The sequence below is a fragment of the Tachyglossus aculeatus genome, chromosome X1 (genome assembly GCF_015852505.1).
Source record: "Tachyglossus aculeatus isolate mTacAcu1 chromosome X1, mTacAcu1.pri, whole genome shotgun sequence".
NCBI lineage: Eukaryota > Metazoa > Chordata > Mammalia > Monotremata > Tachyglossidae > Tachyglossus > Tachyglossus aculeatus.
The window spans coordinates 129739116-129748897 of NC_052101.1; the positions used below are offsets into that span (position 1 = coordinate 129739116).

General features: G+C 46.8%; 1 long non-coding RNA gene across 1 annotated transcript; it reads left to right on the plus strand.

Moving 5' to 3' along the window:
• Nucleotides 1-555: 555 nt before the first annotated feature.
• On the plus strand, nucleotides 556-6146 carry LOC119949792. Its single transcript, XR_005457314.1, has 3 exons — nucleotides 556-683; nucleotides 4224-4368; nucleotides 5941-6146. It is a non-coding gene; the product is annotated as an uncharacterized LOC119949792 (long non-coding RNA).
• Nucleotides 6147-9782: the final 3636 nt, after the last annotated feature.

Consider the following 9782-nt stretch of genomic DNA (forward strand, 5'->3'; position numbering starts at 1 on the left):
CCACACTGCTTCTCCAAATGGAGAATGTAAAATCGGGATGAAGACTGTGAGCCCCCGGTGGGACACCCTGATCACTTTCTAACCTCCCCAGTGCTTAGAACACTGCTTGGCACATAGTAAGTGCTTAACAAATATTATTATTATTATTATTATTCAAATCCCGGGTTTGCCAATTGTCAGTGGCTGTGTGACTTTGGGCAAGTCACTTCACTTCTCTGTTCCTCAGTTCCCTCATCTGGAAAATGGGGGTGAAGACTGTGAGCCCTCCGTGGGACAACCTGATCACCTTGTAACCTCCCCATCGCTTAGAACAGTGCTTTGCACGTAGTTAGCGCTTAAAAATGTCATCATCATTATGATTATTATCATCAATCATTATTAACAAATCCCATTTTCAAAAAAAAGGAGGACCAGCGCGGCGGAGGAGGAGCGCGCGGCGGCGGAGTTGGAGCACACGGCCGCGGAGGTGCGCGCAACGGCGGAGGAAGAGCGCGTGACGTAGCTCCACCCTCCCATTGTTCCCGCGCTCGGGGCCGTTGCCTAGGTGCCTCAGGCCCCGGTCGCTTCTCCTTATTGCGTCCGGGCCTCTCCCTGTCAGAAGGCCAGGCGAAAGGCCAGCCCATCCCGGCCATTCCCAAAGCAAGGCGAAAGGCCAGCCCATCCCGGCTATTCCCAAAAGAGCGGTAGGTCCCCAGGAACGACGGACCCCTCTCCTCTCCCCTCTTGTTTCTCCGCACTGGGGTTGGCCCAGAGTAGGCCCTTAACAGACAACGACCATCGTTGAAGTCGACACAGGGCCGGCTCCCCCCAAAATCACGTCAATCTTTCCACACAGAATGCGTTCCCTTCTCCAGATCGTGCAGACAGCAAATATCAGTAGCGTCGAAAAGGGTCGGATTAATAATAATAATAATAATGGCGTTTGTTAAGCACTTACTGTGTGCCAAGCACTGTTCTAAGCGCTGTGGGGGTTACAAAGTGATCAGGTTATCCCACGTGGGGCTCACAGTCTTCATCCCCATTTTCCAGATGAGGGAACTGAGGCCCAGAGAAATTTAGTGGCTTGCCCAAGGTCACACAGCTGACAAGTGGCAGAGGCGGTATCAGAATCCTTGATCTTTGACTCCCAAGCCCCGGCTCTTTCCACTGAGCCAAGCTGCTTCTCTGATTTGGGGAATTACTTTTGTGGATGAGTGGTCCATAAAGGGTCATTAGAGGAAACCGTTGGAGATGTGTGGCTTACAGGGCTGGCAGTCAAAGGACCCGGGTTCCGATCCAGCCTTCACCACTTGTCCACTGTGTGATCTTGGGCAAGTCACTTTTCTGGGCCTCATTTATTTCGTCTGTAAAACGGGGATCGGGACCGTGAGCCCCACAGGGGATGCAGACCGTGTCCAACCTCGTTAGTGGGTATCTGTCACGGTGTTTAGTAATAATAATAATGTTGGTATTTGTTAAGCGCTTACTATATGCCAAGCACTATTCTAAGCACTGGGGGGGATACAAGGTACTCAAGGTTGTTCCATATGGGGCTCACAGTCTTAATCCCCATTTTACAGATGAGGGAACTGAGGCACAGAGAAGTTAAATGACTTGCCCAAAGTCACACAGCTGACAAGTGGCAGGCCAGGATTAGAACCCATGACCTCTGACTCCCAAGCCTGTGCTCTTTCCACGGTGCCTGGCACCTGGTAAGTGCTTAACAGATAGCATGAAAAAAAGGACCCGAGTTCTAAATCCAGTTCTTCCACTCGTTTGCTGTGTGACCTTGGACAAGTCACTTTGCTTCTTCATACCTCAGTTCCTTCATCTGCAAAATGGGGATTCAGTACTTGTTCTCCCTCCTACTTTAACTACGAGCTCCATGTGGGACCTGATCATCTTCTATCTACCCCAGCTCTTAGTACCGTACTTGACATTCAGTAAGCTCTTAAATACCACAATTATTAGATGGTAAAAAGAACATTTAATAATAATAATGTTAGTATTTGTTAAGCGCTTACTATGTGCCAAGAACTGTTCTAAGCACTGGGGTAGATACAAGGTAATGAGGTTGTCCCACGTGGGGCTCACAGTCTTCATCCCCATTTTACAGATGAAGTAGCTGAGGCCCAGAGAAGTTAAGTGACTTGCCCAAGGCCATACAGCAGATGAGTGGCAGAACTCATCACCTTCTGACTCTCAGGCCCGTGCTCTATCCTCAGTGCCATGTAACCATGCGCTTATATATCCTGATCAGATAACAGCCAATGCGCTGTTCATCCAGTCATTTTTTCACACTGCCAAGAGACAAAATACAGTACTGGTCTAGAGTGACCACTGTCTTATCCAATATGACATTTTCTATATTCTTTGCTTCTGGCGTCCAGGCGTAGGCTCGAGGACAGCAGGGACTGTATCTATTTAACCTGCCTTACTCTGCATGAAGTTAGTTGTCCAGCTCACCCAAATAATCACTTAAGTGTTTCTGACGGACGATTCTGCGTAAATTTGGTTCAGTCTCCAGTTTGTAGATGTTATCAGGATTTGACCTCTGACAGTGAGTGTCAGCCCCCGAGGTAGGATTGGAGAAGTTGAATTCAACTCGAGCAAGGACAGAGGGGCAGGGAAAGCGCCCAGGAAATTGAAAGTCACCACCGCCCAGGCCCTTAATACATCTTGCAGTGCGGGTAATTAGATCAGCAAATGTCATGAATTATGGCGGCCTGCAATAACTAGGTCCCATTTGACAAAATGCCTTCCTCTCCGGGAATGGATAAATAGGTGATGAGGAGACATTTGTTAAATGCCGTGAGGATGTAGAAGGGCCCTTCCAATAAGCTGCTAATACGGGGCACTGTGGTCACTGTGGAAGTAGAGGGACATCCATTTTAATATCTCTGATGGGAGTCAAGGAAGCGGTACCTTGGGCTCCTGATGGGAACTAAGATGAAAGCCATCTAGAGAGTAAAGGGTCAGGTCATTGGTTCTCATGGTGTACTGTACTCCGAGTGTAATAAGGCATGATGTGTTTGGAGAGATATAATAGTTTGTGTATATTCACCTATGTCAAAGGCCCCAGGAACAATCACTTGTCATTCTCCCCACTCCCTGGAGAAGATGACAAAAAAAAGAAAAATGGGAATTTTCTTGACAGCATGCATCATGAAATCTCAAGTACAGGGAACTGGGATGAAATTGGGCCCAGAGGGTCGCCTAGTCTAGCGAAAGGGAGAGGGATATTTGTGGTCGTTTTAGCTCTAGACATCCAGGGGCTGTTCCCTTGTTATGTGGTCGGGCCTGACCTGCAGGACTGAGATCTCAGCGTGACCCATCCTACTCCTGGTCACTCCTCGCCATGACTCTGGATTTGGCAGAGGGAGTGGCCAACCCTGGTGGCCAATGTGCACTGCTGGGCACTCACTGGGATTATGGGCTGACTATCCATACTGAGTATGGAGCCCGCCTGTCCTGCCATCGACCCCCGGCCCACGTCCTCCCCCGGGCCTGGAATGCCCCCAATCCCTCTGCCCATCCGCCAAGCTAGCTCTCTTCCTCCCTTCAAGGCCCTATTGAGAGCTCACCTCCTCCAGGAGGCCTTCCCACACTGAGCCCCTTCCTTCCTCTCCCCCTCGTCCCCCTCTCCATCCCCCCTTTCTTACCTCCTTCCCTTCCCCACAGCACCTGTATATATGTATATATGTTTGTGCATATTTATTACTCTATTTATTTATTTATTTATTTTACTTGTACATATCTATTCTATTTATTTTATTTTGTTAGTATGTTTGGTTTTGTTCTCTGTCTTCCCATTTTAGACTGTAAGCCCACTGTTGGGTAGGGACTGTCTCTATATGTTGCCAATTTGTACTTCCCAAGCGCTTAGTACAGTGCTCTGCACATAGTAAGCGCTCAATAAATACGATTGATGATGATGAGTACTTAAGCTCCAGCTCATGCCCAGATCTCTTTTTCCTTCTTCCTCCTCTCCGTAAATTTTTTTTGGGTCTGCTTCCCCCACTAAGCTGGTAGCTCCTTCAAGGCAGCAATCATGTCTATCGATGTTTTTGTATTGTGCCCTCCTGGGTGTTCATTCAGTACAGTGCTTTGCACACAGTAGACTGTAAGCTCCTTGAGGGCAGGGATCATGTTTATCGTCTCTGTCGTACCCTCCCAAGTGCTCCGTACAGGGCTGTGCATGTAGGTGTTCAGTAAGTACCATCAACTGATTGATTAATTGATAGAAACAACGATATGGACCGCAACCTGAGAAGACACTATAAGCACATGAACTACAGATGCCTGGGAAGAAAGACTTGGGTTCCACCCAAAGCCAAGAATACTGGATGGAGACGAAGAAACAGGAGGCGTTCTAGGGAACTCCTGGAGGTCAGTAAGCTTTTTTTACTAAATTTTTTAAGGGCATTTATTAAGCGTTGACTATGTGTCAGGCACTGTTCTAAGCACTTGGGTAGATACAAATTAATCAGGTAATCAGGTTTGACACCATAATAATAATAATGATAATAATTATGATAATAATAATCCCTTCTAGACTGTGAGCTGGTTGTTGGGCAGGGACCGTCTCTATATGTTGCTGACTTGTACTTCCCAAGCACTTAGTACAGTCCTCTGCACAGAGTAAGCACTCTATAAATATGATTGAATGAATGAATGGTATGCGTTAAGCGCTCACTATGTTCCAGGCACTGCACTAAACGCTGGGGTGGATACGAGCAAATTGGGTTGGACACAGTCCCAGTCCCACATGACCTAGTGGCAAGAGCATGGGCTTGGGAGTCAGAGGTTGTGGGTTCTAATCCCAGCTCCGCCATTCATTCATTCATTCAGTCGTATTTATTGAGCACTTACTGTGTGCAGAGCACTGTACTAACCACTTGGGAAGTACAAGTCGGGAACATATAGAGACGGTCCCTACCCAACAATGGGCTCACAGTCTAGAAGGGGGAGACAGACAACAAAACAAAACACTTGCCTGCTGTGTGACATTAGGCAAGTCACTTCTCTTCTCTGTGCCTCAGTTACCTCATCTGTAAAATGGGGGTTGAGACTGTGAGCCTCATGTGGGACAGGGACTGTGTCCAACCTGATTACCTTGTATCTATCCCAGTGCTTAGAACAGTGCTTGGCACATAGTAGGTGTTTAAATACCATAATTATTATTATTATTACACAGCATGGCTCAGTGGAAAGAGCACGTGCTTTGGAGTCAGAGGTCATGGGTTCAAGTCCCGACTCCGCCAATTGTCAGCTGTGTGACTTTGGGCAAGTCACTTAACTTCTCTGTGCCTCAGTTCCCTCATCTGTAAAATGGGAATTAAGACTGTGAACCCCACGTAGGACAACCTGATCACCTTGCATCCCCCCAGTGCTTAGAACATTGCTTTGCACATAGTAAGTGCTTAATAAATACGATTATTATTATTATTATTATTATTAATCCCCATTTTACAGATGAGGTAACAGGCACAGAGAAGTTAAGTAACTTGCCCAAGGCCACACAGCAGACAAGTGGCAGATCTGGGATTAGAACCCACGACCTTCTGATTCCCAGGCCCAGACTCTAGCCACTATACCAAGGCTGCTAGTCCCTCTCCCATGTGGGTCTCCCGGTCTAAGTGGGAAGGAGAACAGGTATTGAGTCCCCATTTTACAGATGAAGAAACTGAGGCACAGAGAACTGAAGTGACTTGGCCAAGCTCACACAGCAGGCATGTGGCAGAGCCTAGATTAGAACCCAGGTCCTTTGACTCCCAGGACCCTTCTCTATCCACTCGGCCACACTGCTTCTCTATGCCTGAAGACCTCTCCTGGGTGTGTTGAGAGAAAGAAAGACTACAGACAGAGCCGGTGGTGGGAGGTGAGGAGGGAGGGGACTGAAGATCAAGCCAATGGATGGGTACCTTTCTGATCCCCCAAACCATTCTGTTCTACCATCAGGCAATGAGCCTCACCCCTCAAAGGCACGTGCACTCTGGGACATTTTCCCTCCGCTACCGGCAGAACTTCAGATTGCGTGGGGCGTAAGCCAGTCATTAGGAAGGAAGACACCCTATAAAAGGAAGATCCTCAGTGGGCGACGATGCTGAATGGGGGATACAGTTCCTACTCCCCACAGTTAAATAAATTGGAGTCCATTTGAAACATGGTTGCTTTCTTAGTGGTGTTCCTTTCCCCCTGTGGCCCTTCCAACCTAGCCCCATCTGACCGAACCTCTGCTGGGGCTGCTGGACTGAAGTGGCAGACAGGTGGTGATGATGGTCATTCCTTCATTCCTTCATTCATTCAATCATATTTATTGAGCACTTACTGTGTGCAGAGCACTGTACTAAGCGCTTGGGAAGCATAGGAGGAGGCTGGTTAGTGCTGCCCTTTGCCCTCTCCCTTTTCAGTCTTTCCCCTCCTTCCCTGTCTGTCCCTTTCCTTTTTCCTCCTGTCTCCCATTCCCCTTTTTCCCTTATCCTTCTCTTTCTCCTCTTCTTTGCCTTCTCTCTTCCCTGCTTCCCCTCTCTCCCTTCCCCCTTTCCTCTCCCACCCCCAATTCTGGCTACTTCCCCACCCCTTGTGTCCCCTTACCCCTCACTCTCCAGGTTGAGTCCTTTATTTCAGTCCCCTAGTTCCGAGAATCCTGCTAGACATGTCAAGACACAAACACGCACACACGCATACTCTCATGCACACACAGACAGACCTCCCCCTTCAGCAAATCCAGGTCTCATGGAGACATGAGACCTCAGCACTTTGCTGGGTGTGGGGCCTCTTGGCTTCTATTCTTGGTTCGGCCCCCGATTCCCTGCAGGGAAGAGAAACCCGGATGGGGACATGGAAGGGCTGGGCTGGTGATCGAGGGGAGAGGTGAGAAATGGGAGGCGCAGAAGCTGGGGCAGAGAAGATGAAAGAAAGGGGGAAAGGTCGGGAGGGGAGGAGGGAAGGGAATCCCTCTTGTGGGGCATGACTGAGGAAAGAGGAGTCCTGGAGATGCCCCCAAATGGGGGCAAGGACCCACACACAGCCTCCGGAGAAGACCCGGAAACAACTGGCACAGCAATCGGCCGTGGGATCCCCTGCCAGTGCAATGCTCTGCTCACAGTAAGTGCTCGATAAATGTGATTGAACAAATGAAAATCCTCTTCTACAAAGGGGGAGGAGAAGTGGGCAGCTAAAGAGCTGAAGAGCCTGGGTGGTGGCTAAGCGATCAATGGTGCAGAGAGCTTACTGTGTGCAGATCGCTGTACTAAGCATTTGGGAAAGTCCAGTACAACAGAGTTCCCTGCCCACAATGAGCTTACAGTCTAGAGGGAGAGAGAGACATTAAAAGAAATACATAAATTACAGATATGATGATGATGATGGCATTTGTTCCAACTTGTACTTCCCAAGCGCTTAGTACAGTGCTCTGCACACAGTAAGCGCTCAATAAATATGACTGAATGAATGAATGAATTTGTTAAGCGCTTACTATGAGCAAAGCACTGTTCTAAGCGCTGGGGAGGATTCGAGGTGATCAGGTTGTCCCACATGGAGCTCACAGTCTTAATCCCCATTTTACAGATGAGATAACTGAGGCACAGAGAAGCTAAGTGACTTGCCCAAGGTCACACAGCTGATAATTGGCAGAGCCGGGATTTGAACCCATGACCTCTGACTCCAAAGCCCATGCTCTTTCCATTGAGCCATGCTGCTTGTCATACGTGCATCAGTGCTTTGAACAGTGCTTCGCACATAGTAAGTGCTTAATAAATGCCATTATTATTATTATTGTTATTATTATGATTATTATAAATGCCATAGGGGTTGCTGAAGTTCATCCAGTGACCCAAACAAATCCCTGCTTTCCATAACTGAACTGCCCGGTTCTTATTCTTCCAGCTCTGAGCCCCGGCCCAAACTCTTTTACGCCAGAGAGCTCATTCCCTGCTCTTCTCTGCCATTCTTCTCTCTCCCCTCCGATAGTGGACCTGAAAGCTACCTCCCTAAACGCATCTTTCCACCCAAACTCTGTCCCCACAAGTCTTTCTCATCACTGTAGACAACACCACCATCCTTCCTGCCTCACCGGCCCATCACCTTGATGTTGTCCTCAAATCATCTCATTCAACTTGCGTATTCAACTTGTAATCAAATCCTGTTGGCTCTACCTTCACAACATCACCCCCGTCATCTCTGGGCCTCGGTTTCCTCATCTGGAACATGAACGTATGAACCCCACATGGGACAGTGCTCAGTACCTTGTGAGCACTTAATACATCCCCTAATAATAATCACACTCATGACATCCCACCAGGCAACTTTAAGTTTGACTTTTCTGCAACCACCCCTATTGCTTATGTATATTTCGATCCATGTACATTTACTCAACAACTCGGCTTTCTAGATTCCTGCTATTACCAGTTATCGCTCTGTTCCTCTTACTCCCACTCTCTGTAAGTAATTTCTATCTTTTCATCTTCCCCATTAGATTGTAAGCCCACTGAGGGCAGGGACCGTGCACTTTCCTGAGCAGCGGGGAGAGTAAGGAGAAGTACGGTGCTGTCTGCTCATTGGAGGGGCACAATAAAAACTCCCGCTCCATTGACATTGGACCTTGTTGAGGCCTAACCCATCCTCAAAGGCTTTTGATAATAATATGAGAGTACTATCAAAATGATTCTAATCGGTTAGAAGGAAAAATCATTTGCCGGATGCATTGCAATTGAGATTGGGGAATGTTTTTAGGGCTTTTGCGATTCTCATTTCTCTTCCCTGAAAATAAATTCTTCCTAGGTTTTGCGTCATCTATTGTCGGCAAAGTATATATGTTAACTTTAAAAGTAATTTATTTTCATTCATATATATTGTAAGTTACGTGCCTACTCAAGTAAAACATAGTTGTTTAATTCTAACAGTGATGAATTACTGGAGTGAATTCATGCAAACAGGGAAATTGAAATTAAATTCATCACACCAAGAAAAACACTTCCTACCCATGTGAATTAGCAGCTTTTCTGCTAAAATCAATTTGTTTTGGTAAATTATGCAAAAATCCTCAAAGGGCTTAGGTAGGCAATTTATTATACTCTTGGCGGTTTCATAATGTTAGAAAATAAAATTTATTCACACAATATTAGATGGCATAAGCTGAGAGTTTTAGTGACAATTTTTGTTTATTACAATTAATCTAACTTGTCTGAACTGACAGGACTCCCACAGTATGTGAGAAAGACTCTTGTTGTAAGTTGTACACAGTAAAACACAGTGAACCTGCTCTTCCTTCAAGTAAGGACTGATCATTTGCTTACATAGGCAAGAATTTTGGCATTCTAAAATGGTGAAATGGTGAAATGAGAAAATGGTGAAATTTCATGGCTAATGAGCATGTGGCTAGAGCCGTCCACCTGTCTACTACCGAGCATTTGGAGTCGTTCGTAGATGATGGGCTCATTTATCAGTCTGTCATTTTCAGCTGAGATATTGCCAAGACTCCACAAGCCCCAGAAAAAAGGAGTGGGGGAGATGGAAATTTCAGCTGAGAATCAGTGTTCAGATTATCCCCAAATGGGATTGGGAAATGACCTGCCAACCCCCTTTTCCTCAGTGTTCCAAACACAATGCTGAACACTAGGGTAACTACAAAATATTTGTTCATTCATTCAATAGTATTTATTGAGCGCTTACTGTGTGCAGAGCACTGTACTAAGTGCTTGGGAAGTACAAGTTGGCAACATATAGAGACGGTCCCTACCCAACAACTGTCTCACAATCTAGAAGGGGGAGACAGACAACAAAACAAAACAAGTAGACAG